The following is an 18,268-nucleotide window of genomic DNA, read 5'->3' on the forward strand; positions in this document are numbered from 1 at the left end:
AAGGCCTCTTTAAATAGACAATGGAGTTAGGGTATCAGTATGTTTCTGAACTTGAAGTAGTGTTCAACAGGAAAGCCGTCTGGGCCAGGACTCTTGCAGAGACTTCAGAGCTGCAATAGCCTCTCTGATCGCCGCTATTGTTATCGGCTCTTCTAGAATTCAGCTGAAAGAGGCTAGGATACGAGGAATGGGTGTCTCATTCAGGAGAGGTCCTTCTTGTTCAATGGCTGGTCTAGGCACCACTGCGTACAGGGTGACATAATACCAAGTGAAGGTAGAAGCTAAATCAAGATCGATTGTATGAAGTATCCCATTCGTATCCACCACTTCGGGAATCACCCTTCCCGGCTTGTGGTCTGCTGGCTAGCCAGTAAAGCAGCTTGCTATTATAATAATAATTCTGAGACCTAAATTTAACATGAAAACATACACATTCAATTAAAAACAGTATTTAATGTGACTATATTAAAATACACTATATTACATACAACAACATTTTTTAAAACGAATTTAGATACATAAAAAACAATATTCTTGCCTTTTATATCCTGTTCTCCAATATTTTTTATAGGACAATATTTTTGACATGATATACTTGCAAATCAATGTTTTTTAGATAATCTCTTTGTCTTTCACCATTTCTTGTGTGTTGTTCCTAGCACATAACGGGAATTCTCACTTGGTTGAGTTAGGCAGCAGGTAGGTGCTGGATTTACAGTCGGGATGATGTGCATACAGTGTTTGAGGCATTGGATGTCTGACGCAGAGGATACTTTCAAATAGATTTGTGTATCAAAGGCATATCAATGGTGAATCTTTAATTGTTATCTGTGAGTAGAGCACCAAGCAACTCCATTTAGAGGCTTAACACGATAAGGGGAAGTATGGAGTCCTGTTGGACTCTGCAGGTGATAGGGATCTTTTGGGCACTGAAGGTGGCCATGTGAACAAACTGGCATCAGTTTGAACGGTAGGAGGAGAAACAGTGAAGGACATTTTAGTGAATTCCATTCTAGGTTCCAGAGTGCATATGAGGTTAGGATGGCCAACGGTGTCAAAGGCAGATGAGAGGTCCAGCAATACCAGGAGGCGGAGATCATCTTCACCTGTGATCAGGAGGGTATTGTCTACAATGTTTATGGTAGTGGTCTCTGTACTGCAGCATGATCTGAAAGCTGACTGGATTTTGTGCAGGAGGTGGTTAGCATTAATGTGATATGATGAGACACTTACCACATTACTTAAAATCCTGGCTTAGATGTGATTGTATTATTGAATATCAAAGCCCTGAATATTGTAGTACAATTATATTAAGGACAGAATATAGAGGGGCATAATATTGAAAGGTTATACTAATTTAGGAAAGTGCAAATTTACTTTTCGTAACTCCACATCTATGTAGCTTGAAGATATGTGTACAACATAGATAGATGTATGTGGAGCTAGGTATTGAAAATCTAGATTTACCTGTCTATACGTTTTTTCAGTATTTTGTCCTCTATGTTGTGTTCCATCAGTACTCTGGGGTCGTCATTCACAGTGTACACCCTCAGATGCAAGCTTCATTTACATCTTAATTTCGATTTTTACAGAACCTATACAGATGATCTTAGGCCCAGATTTAAGAGGGCCTAGTGCCTCCTTGTGGCACATTGGCGTCATTTTTTTTTACTTTGTAACCCCATGCACCACATTATGCCTGCACAAGGCATAATGTATACAAGGAGGGTGTTCCCCAGTTGGGGGGGGGGCAAAAAAATGGCTCAAAGAAATGTAAAGGATTTCTTTGTGCCATTTTTAATGCCTGCTCAGAGCAGAAGTTAAAAGGGGGCACACCACTGGTTACAATGGACCCCTATGTACTGTTCAGGGTGAGCACCAAAACTTTGATGCCATAAATTCTGACGTTATTGCCCCCTACCCTGCGTCATAGTGGTCTGTATTTTAAATACGGCACACACATGGTGGTGGTAGGTGGGCGCTAAGGAGCACAAGGAAAGAGGCGCTGCACTGGGTACGGCACCACTTTTCTTAAATCTGCCCCTAAGTGCTTTTCCAACAGTGTCTTAGAGAAATGGTCAGATTTGGCAGTTATGAAGAAGCAGTCCTTTCAGACTTGCATGATTTTACACTAACATCAGTTTTTTTCTTGTATTATTCAATTTAGTTGATGAATTGAAATGATGGTCCTTTGAAGAGGTGACTCTGCCAGCACAAAAAAAACATACAATAATCCAAGCTCTCAGTCTCGCGAGATCCAAAGTGTCTTTTCCTATCCACATTTAAGACTCACTACTGAGGATGTATAAAATATTGAAGGAATGTGAGTCAATAAGCATTAAGGTCCAGATTTAAAGAAAAATGTCGCAGTGCAGTGCTGTGCCAAAATTGGCAGCGCCGCGCTGTGTCACCTTAGAAACGCAGGGATGCGCCGTATTTACGGGAATATAGCACACCCCTGCGTTTCCCCCTGTGCTGGCGCTAAATTTAGCTGCCAGCGCCAACACAGGCATCCTTGCACCAACGTGCAGGGATGTCTGTGTTGAGGGGTGTGATTGCTTATGTGTGGGAAGGTGTCCCTTCTTGCACCTAAACAATCACTAATGGCGCTTTGGCACTTCTGTGTGTGCTGCACAATGCAGCACACACAGAAGTGCCAAAGCGTCATTTTCAAATGATTGTTTATTTGCAGGAAGGGACACCTTCCCGCACATAAACAATGATTTCTGGCATTTTGCTTTTTCTATGGGTGTAGCAGAACGCAGCGCGTATAGAAAAAGCAAAACATGAGGAAAAAATAAAGTATTTCTCCTCGAAACGCGTTAGATTTTGGCACTGCCTCAAGTTTATGAGATTTCATAAATCTGAGGCAGCGTCAAAATGGAATGGGTCTTGCTGTGGCATACCCACAGTAACACCCATTGCACGCCCCTTCCACTCACAGTGCTGTGTGTGAAGGAGCCGTATTTTGTGGCTTAACGCCACCTTGCAAATACGGCTCTGTGCTTAGCGCCACAGGAGCGCCACAGGAGCGTCCATAAAAGTGACACTCCTGTGGCGCTAGGGGCCTATAAATAGGCCCTAAAGGTGTCTCTCTGTCGCAGACTACGATCAAGAGCCGGAGGGTTCTGAGCATATATTTAAGTATGATAGTGAGACTACAATGGCTCCTTTGAAAAGTCACTTTATATTCCTGTGACGCCTTTTTCTCAGTCATAATTGGGAAATAATGAAGCTGTCATGCAGTATCCACGTACGGAAATGACTTGCCTTTTTTTCCATTCCAGGCTCGATGTATCTCGGTAGCAAAAGTGCTACGGAACGATTTTGGACGCTGTTCGCAGGAAAGATGCAACACAGCAATCTATTTTTGTTCGCATTGCGGATATCGCGGTAAAATCTAAAGTGTATGTGAATTGTGGCTCGTAGCTGCTGGAGTACGTTCAGTAAGCAGGGAATTCATTACGAACCCTGTATTAGAAATACAATATCATAATCAAATAAGATGACAAGCCTGCAATTAAATTACAATGAAGATTAAGAAGTTACGCTGAAAATCAATGATTTTCTGTAATGACAAATTGGAACAACAGAGCTTCGTTTTGCCAGTTCTCCCAAATGGCTTTTAGGGGCCCTATTAGTTGATGGTCTTTTGTTGTACCAACAGGATAGGCAACAAACAAACCCCAAGAACGAGAAGTGAACACAAGCACACCACACATAAGGTGCTGGGAGATCTGTTTGCTGTCAATGATATTGTGCCTCCGTAATATTACAGCTTGATAGTTCATTCCTAAGCGCTTCGATAGCCACAATTCGATGTCTGCAGATTTACATTGAAATGTTTTCTCAATGTCTTTAAACAAAAAAACAACAGAGGACTGTGGGAGAGAACAACATGAATTAGTCATTTTCGCTCGAGCTGACTCAATGTTGTCCTTTTGTCAGATATTACGATTCATATGGTAAAATGGATCATTTTGAGACATGTTGCTTGAAAGGATGTTGTGAGAAGAGCAATAGATGGCAGGAGGCTTTTGTTTTCTTTTTTGGAAAGCATTGGTTTTGAAGATTTGAGGCAGGTTGAGAGGCTTTGAAATACACGACTCGTCACGGTATTCGATGAGCTGGAATACTGCGGGATGTACGGGTGGGGCATTACCAGGAGAAGAATAGCTGAAATCAAATGTTAGGCTACAAATTAAAAACAAACTTAAGGAATACACATATATACACACAAAGGAACACTCGTACATACACACGTACACACTCACACACACATGCACATACAATAACTATAAAAGAGCAGCACAGTTTAAAATGAGATAGTTCTCACTCGTCCTATTTTGCATGTGATAGTAGCCACTACAAATGGTACTTTAGTAGTCGTCGTGGTCTGCTGCTAAGTGGAAACAAAATCAGTGAGTTGTATTGCACAAAGAGGGTGCTGCATGCGATTAGAACGAGTGAAATAGAAATAGCGAGCTTGCTCATTTATTTGGTTATGCATGTATTTTTTGCAGAAACAATAAATATTATATTTAACCTAAGTAGTTATCAGGTAAGCATTATGGAATTGATGGCCAGTTCATGTTTAACAAAGACATGACAATACAAACAAATGTTTCATAAATATTTTGTTGATGTGCTCAATAGAAGTGGTCAATAATGGTGTGAAATCATTGAAAATCTGAGGAATAATGATATGCCTTTTGGAGAGTGTTAGAAATAGGATCTCTAGTTGGCAGAGGTGTTCACCTTTGACCAAATAAGGACCACAGTCCTAGTCAGGGTACATCACACACAGTCCAAATTATCCTGTGCCTAACCTTTGGTAGCTTGGCACAGAGCAATCACGGATAAACTTATAAGGCAATGTGTAAAGTATTTGTGCAATAAACCATACAATAACACAGTGAAAATACCACATAAATACACCACACAGGTTTAGAAAAATATTTATCTGATTAAATTAAGGTCAAAACAATCAGGGCTCAATAAGCACAAGTCGAGATATCACGTTTGCAAGTTTAAAGAGCCTTAAATCTTAGAAATCATCAGTTGTCTCTTGTTTGCACAAAGTACCTGGTTTGCGTCACAATTACCGGTCACGGAGGCCGCAGAGGAGGAGATGCGTGAAAAAATAAGGTGTGCATCAAATTTCCTAACGCGGCATAGAGGATGCATCATTTCTTTCCATACTGCAAGGTTTCTGGCATGCGGTCTTAGGGCCAGATGTAGGTAGGTTTCCTTTTGCGAGGTGCAAATTGCGAGTCCCAGCGACTCGCAATTTGCACCTCACAAAAGGAAATGCAGAAAGGTGTCTCAGACACCTTCTGCGACTCGCTATGGGGTCGAAAAGACCCACCTCATAAATATTTATGAGATGGGTCGCAGTTTGCGACCCCATAGCAAGTCTAGGCACTCACGGGGATGGTGGCCTACTGGAGACAGCAGACCACCATGTCCGTGACTGCTTTTCAATAAAGCATTTTTTTTTTTTTCTCTTTGCAGCCCGTTTTCCTTAAAGGAAAACGAGCTGGAAATAGAAAAAATACCGAAACCTTTTAGTTTAATTTTTTTCAGAGTAGGCAGTGATCCATAGGACCACTGCCTGCTCTGAAAAAATATTATTGTGAGCATTCACAAAGGGGAAGGGGACCCATGGGGACCCCTTCCCGTTTGCGAATGAGTTACCATCCACTTCAAGTGGATGGTAACTGCGAGTTGATTTGCGACCGCTTTTGCGGTCACAAATCAACTCTACATTGCGGTGCGACTCGCAAATAGGAAGGGAACACCCCTTCCTATTTGCGAGTCTGAAACACATTTTGCGAGTCGGTACCGACTCGCTATATGTGTTTCTGCATCGCGTAAGGGCATTAGCGCCTCGCAAACTGCATTTTTCGCTGTTTGCGAGGCGCTAATGCCTTCATACATCTGGCCCTTAGTTCCTAATTGTGATGTGGGAATTTTTGAACGCCCAGGGACGATGTGGAGAAAAATCCTGGATGTGCAGGAAGAAGACATAGGTGTGGCATCAATCTGGTAGGCAATGCATAGAATTTTCTGTCGCACGGCAGGCGATGTGTTGAATCTTCACTCAGGAAGTCGGGCTGCGCTGTTCCGGCTCGGCTGTGCATCACTCTGGTAGGGCCGTGCGTCAAATTTCCAGTTGCAACACAGGTACTGCGTTGATCTTTGCTCCGGAAGTCAGGCTGCATCGTTCCAGTTCGGCTGTGGGACGATTTTCTCATCGTAGGGCAGGCTGTGTGTCATTTCCAGCAGGTTGTGCATCGTTTTTTGGCCCACAAGGAGTTTTCTTGAACAGATGAAGTCTTTTTGCCCCTGAGACTTCAGAAATGGGAAGCAAGCTCAATTCAAGCCCTGGGAGAGAACTACTCAGCAAAGTCAGAGGCCAGCAAGGCAGCAGGGCAACAGCAAGGCAGCAGTCCTTCACACCAAAGCAGTCCAGGTGAGTCCGGGAAGCCAGGCAGTTCCTCCTGACAGGTTGCAGTATTTGGTCCAGAAGTGTCTAATTTGGTGGGGTCAGGGACCCAGTTTATATACACCCCAAAAATGCCTTTGAAGTGGGGAAGACTTAAAAAAGTAGTTTTTGAAGTGCACAAGGCCCCCTTTCAGTACAGGTCTGTTTGCCAGGGTCCCAGTAGGGGGTTTGGCAGTCCATTATGTGAGGGCAGACCACTAGCCTTTGAAATGTAAGTGTCAGACCCTCCACCCTTCCAGCTCAGGAAGACCCATTCAGTATGCAGATGAGTGTAGGTGTGACGGAGTATCCTGTGCTTGTGGTTGTCTGGGTGCAATGCACAAGGAAGCTGTCAACCAGCCCAGACATTGATTGGTGACAGGCTGTAAGGCACAGATGGATTTTAATGTAGAGAAATGCTCACTTTCTAAATGTGGCTTTTCTAAAATAGTAATATAAAATCCAGCCTCACCAATAAACAGGATTTTCTATTACCATCCTGGCCATACTAAACATGACCTGTTTACCCCTTTCTGACCACATCTACCACTTATACAGTATGTGAGGGCAGTCCTAATGCTAGCCTATGAAAGAAGTAGGCCTCACAGTAGTGGAAAACAAATTTAGGCGTTTTCCACTACCAGGACGTATAAAACACTCTTGCATATGTCCACCCATTTACCTACATACCAACTTGCCCTATGGGTTACATAGGGCCTACCTTAGGGGTAACTTATATGTAGAAAAAGGGGGGTTTGGAGCTTGGCAAGTACTTTTAAATGCCAAGTTGAAGTGGCAGTGAAACTGCACACACAGGCTTTGCACTGGCAGGCCTGAGACATGGTTAAGGGGCTGCTTAGGTGGGTGGTACAACCAGTGCTGCAGGCCCACTAGTAGCATTCAATTTACAGGCCCTGGGCACATGTAGTGCACTTTACTATGGACTTACAAGTAAATTAAATATGCCAATTGGTTATGAGCCAATGTTACCTTGTTTTTAGGGAAAGAGTACAAGCACTTTGGCCCTGGTTAGCAGTGGTAATGTGTCCAGAGTCCTAAAGCCAGCAAAAATTAGGTCAGAAAAAGAAAAGGAGGAAGACAAAAAGTTTGGGGGTAACCCTGCAGAGGGTCCATTTCCAACAGAGAGCAGTTGCATTTGGAGATTGGGGTCTTAGGTGGGATGGGTGGGTGAGATAGAGGTTGATATTTGGATGATTGCATGGCTAAATGAGGTTGGGCTCAATGTGGTGGGAGAGAGAGTGATTGTTGTAGACAACAGACTGAGGACACATTTGTTGAGATGTGATTGTGGCGTGGAATTGCGTTTTTCGGTAAGGGTTCATATAGAAACTGTTGGCGTAGGATTATGTGGTGGTTATTGTAGAAAAGAGAATGAGGTCAATGAAATAATGACAGACATACATACTGCAAGAGATTCCAACAAATCATCAAGGTCTTCAAAGCAGTAACCAATGTTTTCAGGGTAGAGTGTGACCACCATGTGGGCACTGAAGGAGAGATAATAGTACAAGAGTGCTAATGAAATGCTAATGGAGGGAAAATCGATATTAAGCTTGATGTGTTTGGGATTTGTTTTGGAGGAGTCCCACTCCACCACTTTGATTGATGAAAGGGATGTGGGAGGGATAAGGCAATCTATTGTGGAGAAAAACACGTGTTGTGAAATTTTTATGATTGATGCAAGTCTCAGTTGTGTAAGTGAAATAGAGATATTGCGTCCTTTATTTTTCTAAACACATGCATGTTTCATGTTAATATTGGAAATGTGGTGAAAATTGATTTCCTTTATTTGTTTCAAACATTAGAAGTAAAGCTGTTTGTCTTCTCCCTTAAACCAAGCAGAATGTGGTTAAAAAAAACATTGGTGCATATTTATGCAGGTTTTGCATCACCCTTGCACGATGCATGGGGGCAAGGGAGATGCAAAACCTAACTGAGATTTATCAAGCCATGAAAGCTCACTTTGTGTGGCCCTGCATGGTTTGATAAATCTACAGTAATGCAAAGCTAAGTAGATCACTGCCTTGCCTTACTCTGCCCCAGGAAAGTGTTCCATGGGTGGAGTGTGGGAATTCCAATGACCCCCCCATGGATTTTGGCATGTTAACCTATTTACCATTAGTGGTAGACCTGGGAATGAGTCAAAATGCTGCTCTTTCCCAGGTGAGGTGCAAGGAGGAGAAATATACTTCTCCTTGTGTTTCTCTCTTTGTATATGTGCTGCCTGATTCTGAGGATTTTTTTTTATTTAGGAAGGTGTCCCTTCTGCACAGAAACAATCCTATCTATAATGCAAGTACCCTTGCAACATGAGGTAAAGATGCCTGCATTGGCGCTTGGCAGCCAAAAGTGCACCAGCACTAAGAAAGGGCAGTAATGTGCTGTATTATGTTAAATACAGCACATTCCTGTTCTTTCCCTATCATGCAGCACAGCAAAGCAAGGTGGCTTGCTGTGTTGTGCTGCGTGAAAAGTTGCTAAATAAGCCCCATTGTTTGCACTGAGTGTGGCACCACGTGTCATAATCAATAACCATTCCTTGCAGTTAAGTGATTGCTCGTCAAAGAGACCTGAAAACAACAACTAGCTGCTTAGACATTAAATCAGTTTTATGGCTAACTACAGTGGGATGGGGCTGACTGGTCATATAGGAAGCACACTACTCATATACATAGAGCACCATCATTGATAAGTTAGCATATGAAAGAGATGACGATATGACCAAAAAGAACCATAGATCTGATTTAGTGGAACTTAGATGAAACAGAGGGGCTTATTTACAGGAAGCTTGCTCCGCCTCTGCATATTTTTTTTTGATGCAGCTGTGGTGCATTCTTACCACCATATTTGCAAAATGATGCTAGAGGCCTCTAGCTTCACTTTTCCCTCCTGTGCATCAATTATTTCGAGACCCAAATCCGGCTGCGTCAAATAATGACAATGATATGCAAAGTAGGCATTCCCTCTTAAAAAGCCACACAGATCTGACAAGGCCGTATTTACAAGGAATACAAAAAATGACACTCCCTTAGAAAATGTGGTGCAGAGTCTCCAATGCATTAAAAAATGTATGCCTCTTCAGACCAGGCATACAAATGATGCAATGGCACTTGTAAATAAGGAGAACATACCTAAATCACTCTGGCAAGCTCTAGGACACCATGGATCTACTCCGGCTGCAGCTTGGGGAATCAGGAAGACTAAGACCACCATCACCTCCACTATCACTACCACTATTACCATCACCTACACCATGTAGGCAGCACAGGAGAAGGGAGCACATCTATTGACAGGCTACATTGATAATTGGACCCAGGGAGGAAGAGGTAATTACCTATTACCATCTGAAGAGGGAGTCAGCTGCTACACCTGATTGTGCCAAGGCTCCCGGCTACAGTGGATAGAGTTACCAACATCTCTCCACAGACAAAACTCCTGGCTGTACTCCACATGCTGGCCTCATGGTCCTGCCAGACAACAGCAGCGCAAGTGGGCAGAATCTCTCAGCCATCATCCTCTTCATTCATATCCTCGGTCCTGGATGCCATCATCCGTCTGACACCCCGCTACAGCCTCTTCCCCAAAACCCAGCAACTGTAGAATGAGATCAAACAAGGATTTTATGTCATTGCTGGGCTCCCACATGTCATGGGTGCTGTGGACCTCATGCATGTTCAATTAGTTCTTTCTGCTGCAACTGCCCATCAATACCACAATAGGAAACACACCCACTCCCTCACTGTTCAGGCCATTGTCGACTATTATGGGGTATTTACAAATGTGCTGGCAAAAAACCCAGGAGTGTGAATGATGTTTCATACGTGTTCGGTCACTCAATCATGAACAAGTCATTCCAGGGTAGGCAATATGGAAATGGTCTACTTGTGGGTAAGCAAAACTTAAGAACCTAACAGACCTACTAACTATTTGAAATGGGTGACACAATACACAATACACATCTCGGTGTCTGCCAACGCAGACAAGGACTTCAGTATGAGGGATGTATCACATACATGCACAATGCACCTGCTTGCAGATGCAATGCAAATCCACCAGCCATACATGTGAATACATCTAAAGCCAGTTTTGCAGATACTGCATGGTGGAAAGGTACAGAGCAATGCATGACAGGCAGGAATTATGACTACCATCACTATATGCAAGAGAGGTGTTCCATGTCAATTGTGAGGGTGTCCTCATGTCTCTCCCTTAGTCAATCAGGAATGTCATGGATCCCACACCAGGAAATAGGTGCAAGGTGACAAACCATGGCTCATGGGCAGGTGATGTGTAACTGTTAAAATGAATAGTAATCATCAGTCACTTCCATATCCTATTTGTGTTGTGTAATGAGGCACACATTCATTACTCACCATGCCTCTGAGGCAGCAGCCTTGACTAAAAGGTGCTCAGGCACACACTAATACAATACTGCAGGCAATGGAGGGCCCCTACGAACACTGATGCAAATGTGAATATGTATCTGCAGGCAACTTGTGTGCAAGTCTATTCAGAAAGAATTTTAATGTGAAGGATGCATCAAATATTGTGCACTATTTCCCTTCCCAGAAACGTTGTGCAGTGCAAGAAGTTGTGTAGCTGGACTGCAGATGACCGCTCCAAAATCTTCAGGATCCACATGTGGTGTGCACATTTTGGGTATAATTATGTTACACATATACACAATGTTCCCCCATCGTGTCATGCACTCATAGATCTGGCAATGGCAGTTGAGACACCATGTCACTCAGTTGGTATGTGTGAGTTCATGCTGTGTGGACGGTATCACGTCAACTGCCAGGGATAATATGTGACACTCAAAGGTTTGCGCTAATGTAATGTAGGCCACCAGCAACATCTGTGGATGACCATGGATCCATGCATGTGTCTCCAAGAAAAAAGCCTCATTTTCATTCTGTCCCTTCCGACATATAGTGTAAACACATAACATTGAGTGGACTAACACATTTAGTCACCCAATTGGAGAGGTTATATAGTTCTTCTGTGAGAGAAAGTGGACTCCTGTCCACCACTAGGGAAGCATTAATGAGCTCACTCTTAAATCCTGAAAAGGCGCCCATTAAACTTACCCCTCATAGAGAGTTGTCAATTCTACACAGAGTACAACATACTGAATACAATACAAGCCTGTGACTACTCCCTCTGCTGCTGCAACTGATCCATCCTGATTAAAAACAGCTTTGTCCTGTGACACAGCACCTCCTTTAATATCTGTTGGATTTTTAGTGTAACAGAGGCAGTTTGGGATCATTATCCAAATGCAGGCTGTATATCTCTGGATGCACTCCAGGCCTTTGATATTCTCAGGTGGCAATTCATGTTGGGGCATTAGCCCATTTTAGAATTCCTCCAACCTTCATTAATTTAGTTAACCTGTCATACTCCTCACCAATGGCCATGGCTCAGAGAGGCTACCACATTTCAGGGGCATATCAAGTGTTTCACAGAACATGGCAAGGCTGTTCCTTATTCCTGCTCGTATTCATACTAGCAATAGCACAGTACATGCTACAAGACTCTCAAGAGTGGGGGATTCCCATGCATTGTGCGCTTCATTCAATCTCATCATATGCTGATGACATGGTACTATATTCCAAAGCCCTTCAAAAAACTTTGGGAGACATTGTGAGGGCATTTACCACCATAGACCAACTTTGCAGTCTCCTAGTTAATGTGGACAAATCATGGCCATTGCCTTTCATGTCAGTAACAGTGGGTCCTACCCTGCAGTTTGGAGATACAGCTGTAGAGGTCGCTTCACATACCTTTCCCTAAGTGTCAATATTTACAGTGAAGCTGAGGATATTTTTGAGGGCAACTTTTTATGAGCAACTTATTCCCTCAAAGGGCATACTGACTTCTGGGTTATGTTACCCTTGTCCGCAGCATGGCTGTTCAGGCTAATGAACACAATGTTGTTGGGACTTATCTGGGGACCATGTTGCAGCAGGATTAGTGTTGCCAAATTGCAGCTTCCCACATATGCTGGAGGGATGGGGGCACTGGACTTCAAAGCTTGTTGTCTGGCCGGACAACTGCAGTGGATAGCCTATTGGTTGGTCAGACTCAATATGATAGAGATAGGATGTACTACAGCACAAGTGAGCCATGGCAACTACACAAACTAATTTTCCCTTGTGTAACACCACCCCCGGCCATGTTGCTTCTTTTGAAAGTGACCCTCCCCTACTGAAGACTAGCGGTAACATGTACTGCTCCTGTTCTGTTGTATGCACTGAACAACCCACGTCTTGGTCTTCTCACACCCTCAGTTACACTGACAGCATGACGGTTGAGCACCTGGGAACAGAATAGGGAACTGACAATCAGCTCATTGTTCAATGATGTCACGCTTATGTCCACACTGATTTTATTCCCGCCCCTGGCTTTCCTGAGTCCTTATTTCTTACTCAAGCTTGTTTACTTCATTATGTCTGTCAACAATGGTCCCCTTAAGGGACTGAGCTGCCCACACACATATTATGTCAAGCATTACACACTATGGGACATGGTAGGCACCTTGTACGTTGGCTTTATCGCTGAGCCATGGTGCACCTTAGGGTCTCCCTTGTCCCCCTCAAACTTAAATGGGAAATAGACTCGATCTATGGATACTTGGATAAGGACTGGGCCATACTAGAATACCCAGAAAAGTCTCTTGCAACACGAGGTCCAAGCTCATACAATTCACAATGTCACATAGGCATATTTAACATTACACAGGATAAGTGTCACCTTTCCCACCGCCTCCTCAATACGTCCAAGATGTAAGGCCTTAGATGCAGATCCCGGACATATGCTATGGTCCTGCCCTGAAATATACTCCTACTGGATTGGCATAACCACAGTGATGCCAACCATGCCTGTCCTTGACCAGTGAAATACACATGTGCAATGTCTGCAGGGTCTTCCTCCTAGACCCAGGGACTCCCTGACCACAGTAAGCTTTGCTAATTTAACTTTATTTTTGGTAAAATGAGTCATGAAACAACACTGGGATTTCCCTAGGGCCCCTAAGGTTGAACATTGGCAAGCAGAAGTAGAATGCTGGGGACAGCCAGAAACAAGACTATCCATAGAGAGGACTACAACGAATTATGCAAAAAAGCCATCTTGCCCAAATGGGATGCCATATTGGAAAGTTTTAAGGTGCTAGCAACTGCCTGTGACCTGGGAGTCAATGCATACCCCGTACTTATAGGAATACTAGAGATCCTCCTAGAGGCCCCCATCTCTCAAAATGCACCCCATAACCAACAAACACACTCTACACCCACTACTACTAACAATAACACTACCTACAGTATAGAAGGTGACACATACAGTTTGATGGGGGAGGGCTGGGAAGGATTGGGTTTAGTGCTCACAACATTGAGATGATGCTTTGATGTGCCACTTTAAGTTGTGTCCAATATATCTGCATTTACTTTGATAGTATGCTAATATAAGCATACTGAGGAAGGTATAATGCATCAATAGTGGATCGCACTACTGTACTTTACTGAAAATTGAATAAAGTTTGTGTAAAATTATAAAAAAACATCAAGTGGATTAGAGCAGTGGCAAATAGCCAAAACCAAATTCTGCTACATTCAGGATGTAGATTTGTATGATGTATCTTCTCCTGCATGCAACATCCCATAGATTGATTGAGGAGTCCCCTGTAAATGTCAGTACACCGACATGAGTGACACATCATGTGATCACATCTTTAAGAAGTACATGACAATACCACTGCACATAACACATATGGGAAGCAATGCACCCAATGCAGCTATCCTAAACATTGACACTGCCTGTTTTTTTTGTTTCAGCTGGTCAAGGTTATGGGATACATCACTGGATAATAACCCTGTATGACACCCCCCCTCAGAAAGAGCCAGAGAAGGCATATAGCTAGGGACATATTAGGACACGTAATGTGGTGGAGCACACCTTTGGCCTGCTCATAGACAGGTTCGGCTGCTTGGATGTTTCTGGTGTAGATTGTTCTATCCCCCCCATGGTCTTCACAATTATAGTGGTCTGTGCCATTCCACAACATCTGTGTGCGCACTAATGTCCCCTGTGAGGGTAATCAACCACAGGAAGACCTGATGGAGGAGGAGGAGGCAGCTGAGCATGGAGCCATCCAGAACTCTCCTGCATGCACTCACAGATGCACTCACATAGTCCAAAATGTTTTCACTTAAATTATGTCTGTGAATGTATCACTAAAGCATGTGTGACAGTGTTTTCACATCATAATAAATAATCAAAACCATCATTTGTATTTATGTTTCTGTTAGAGTTCCAGAAAACAACAACTCTTGGAAACTATAAGCAGACCACAACAGTTGTCAAATAGGTTTGAATGCCAACATCACTCTCAAAGTGTCAAACATAATGCACTGATCTTGGTAAAGTGTTGTGTGTAATGTGTGAATTGCCTGTGGAAAAACCATGTCCTACTCAAAACACACGTCAGGCACATATGTGTCCAAACATGACAATTTCAGACACATTTAGATATTAATGTAATGCTTTAGGCCCAAATGTGATGCATTTGTATGAAAAGTGATGCTATCTTTGTAATTCCATTGCTTGAATAAAATAATAATGATACTTTGGACCCAAACATGACGCTTTAGTATGAAGATAGTAATCATAAACCGAGACTAAAGATCTGTGTGAGAAATTTAACTCATTAATGGCAAACTGACTCTTCTTACTGTTGACAAATAACCACATTCCTGGCATTCACACTCAAATGTATGACAAATAGTATGTATATCACAGAGGACAGTACAACTGTATGTGTACTACAGTATCAGTCAAATTTGAAATCAACTGTCCTGTATGCAAAACAATGTCGTAGCGCATCTCATACTGATGGCAAACTATATGAGTCAATCAAGACACATAATTGATAGCATATGAATGTGGGAACATCATCTGCCATGACTATTTATTAATTTCACCCTTACTTTCTGTTCAGCTGACAAAGGATATTGCCATCAGCTGTGGCTGATAAATCCTCTTAAACACCCCCTTATGGAAGCCCAGTGGAGCTTTCATTATGCCCTAAGCAGGACACAGTCCATCGTAAATAGGACTTCCAGAGTCCTCAAGTACCGCTTCAGGTGCCAGGATATGTCCAGGGGGCAATTGCACTACTCGTCACCAATGGTTTGCAAAATTATACAAGTGTGCTGCATATTGCATAACATTTGTGTATGGACAAATGTCCCATGGCCCAATGAGAATGAGGAGCAGGAAGTTCCAGATGATGAGGATGAGGAAGATGAGGAGCAAGCACAAAATGTCCCATCAACATGAAGGAACCATATACTACAATTTTCTGTCAAAAAATACATTAATGACTTTAACAATGTCACCAAATTATGACGAAGTGAACTGGTGTACCTATGTGAAAATAAACATATATGCACTACCCTTGTGTAAGCAAGTTAACTTTATTGTCACAGTAAACATTTGAACACTCACAGCACATCTGCTACTAACCACCACACAGAAAACCTATGTAGCTGTCTGTGACAAACAGTACTGTAGATCATCTGGTACATCTAAAATAGTATGCGTGGCAACAATCTGTACCAAATGGTCCTCCATTGCCAAACACAATGAACATGGTGTGCTAACGTAGGTGTTGTGCACTTTCTGTGTTTGTCTCATGTAAAGCTAGCAATTTTTACAGCATGATTCTTGTGGAGGATAGTAGAGTTCACTTATAGTATGATGGCTGTGAAGTGATCTATACAGTATGTGCATGGAAACACAGTCCAACCCCTACAGTCTATCTTTGCAGCATACAAATCTGCAACCACTTATCTTACCCGTTAGAAGATCTCATATCACACATACAAATGCATAAATCAACTATGCCAGTGCAAGTGTGTCTGCCTAGTAACAATGTTCCCATATTTGCCTTACCAGGCCACAATGACAATGGAAACAACAGTGATATAGGCTACCATGTTTGTATGTTGCACTCAGATACAAATGATGCCTACTCACCCATGAGTACAGCCTTAGCGCGAATGTGAAGACACAACACCATGATTCTGAGTATGAAACAGTTGTCCATTACAAATCACAAAAAGCAAGGTTCATCCACCCAAGGTTCCAGGCATTGATCCATCCCAAGATATGTTGCCCTGATGTGGCTATAAATGCACAGGTAAACATTGTGCCAGAATGCATACCCATCAGCCAAATTCAAGTAATCACACATTACACACACATTCTGATGGGTGTCAATGGTAAACATTTATTTGATTGGACGCCACCCGACTAGTTGTGGCTGGACAAGCTAACTATTTGATTCACAATTTTGAGAGTAAGCCTGTGGGTAATGAGAAGGAGCTGTTGCAATGTGAAAGTGCAAAACATATGCTCCAAAACACAAGGCCATACAGCTGATACTTGTGTGGTACAACATGTTGTGATGTGTGTTTCTGAAGTCTCTCTGGTAACCGTTGGTTAGCACATATCAACATGGGTCATTAAGGCCACCACACATGCATTACAAATGTAGGGAGCCAGTTTATAACCTGCATGCCACTTACACTGTGGTGTGGTTGAAACACACAATGTCAGTCACTTCAATGTGAGAAGCTGGCCTGGCGTGTAGTGGGCACCAGAGGTACTTACACCTTACACCAGGTCTAGTGATCCACCTTAGTGAAATATAGGCAGTGTCTAGCAGCTTAGGTGGTCTAGAGGTAACTGTAGCAGAGCAGCCAAGGCTGAACTAGGAGACATGCAAAGCTCTTGCAATACCACTTTAGTCACACAGTACTTACATACAAGAAAGACAATATTCAGTGTTACCAAACTAAAGGTACTTTATTTTAGGTACAAAAGGCCAAAAATATCTTAGAGGCTATACTCCCTTTGGAGGTAAGTATTATACACAATATATACACTAGTAACCAAAATCAGGTAAGTAAACAGTCATACAATAGTGCAAACTGTGAAAAACACAATAGATTGCAATGGGCCTGGGGCAACCCAAACCATATACTAAAATAGTGGAATGGAATGTCGGTTCCCCCATAGGCAAGTGTAGTGTGTAGAGGGGTGCTGGGAGTGTAAGAAAACACCAAAGGTAAGTAAAATACCCCAGACCTCAGACGACTGGTATAGCAGTACTGGGAATCTATGATGGAGCCCCCAGGGTGCATGGAATTGCCCCCATACCAGAATCTGATTGGGGATACAATTTCTCAATCTTAGACACCTCACATGGCCAAATTTGGGGTTACCATTGTGAAGCTACATCTATGTATTGACCTATATGTAATGCACACTTATAATGGCATCCCGCACTCACGAAGCCTTGGAAATTGGTCCTGGACAATGCAGGGGAAACTCTGCTGGTGCAGGGGTGTCCTCACACAACAGTAACTTTGCACCTAGCCTTCAGGGACTGAAGGCTAGACATATAGGTGACTTATAAGTTACCTGGTGCAGTGAAAATGGTTGTGACATAGTGCTTGCACTATTTCACTTAGGCTGCAATGGCAGTCCGGAAGACGTGTTTGTATGAGCTCCTTATGGGTGGCAAGAGAAATGCTGCAGCCCATAAGGATCTGCTGGAACCCCAATGCCCTGGGTACCTATGTACCATATACTAAGGACTTATAAGGGGGGTCCAGTATGTCAATTTGGAGTGGAATACCGGATTATCAGTATGTAAGTACAGATTTAGAATCAGAGAGAGCATAAGCACTGGAG

This window comes from Pleurodeles waltl, chromosome 2_2 (assembly GCF_031143425.1).
Source record: "Pleurodeles waltl isolate 20211129_DDA chromosome 2_2, aPleWal1.hap1.20221129, whole genome shotgun sequence".
In the NCBI taxonomy this organism is placed as follows: Eukaryota; Metazoa; Chordata; class Amphibia; order Caudata; family Salamandridae; genus Pleurodeles; species Pleurodeles waltl.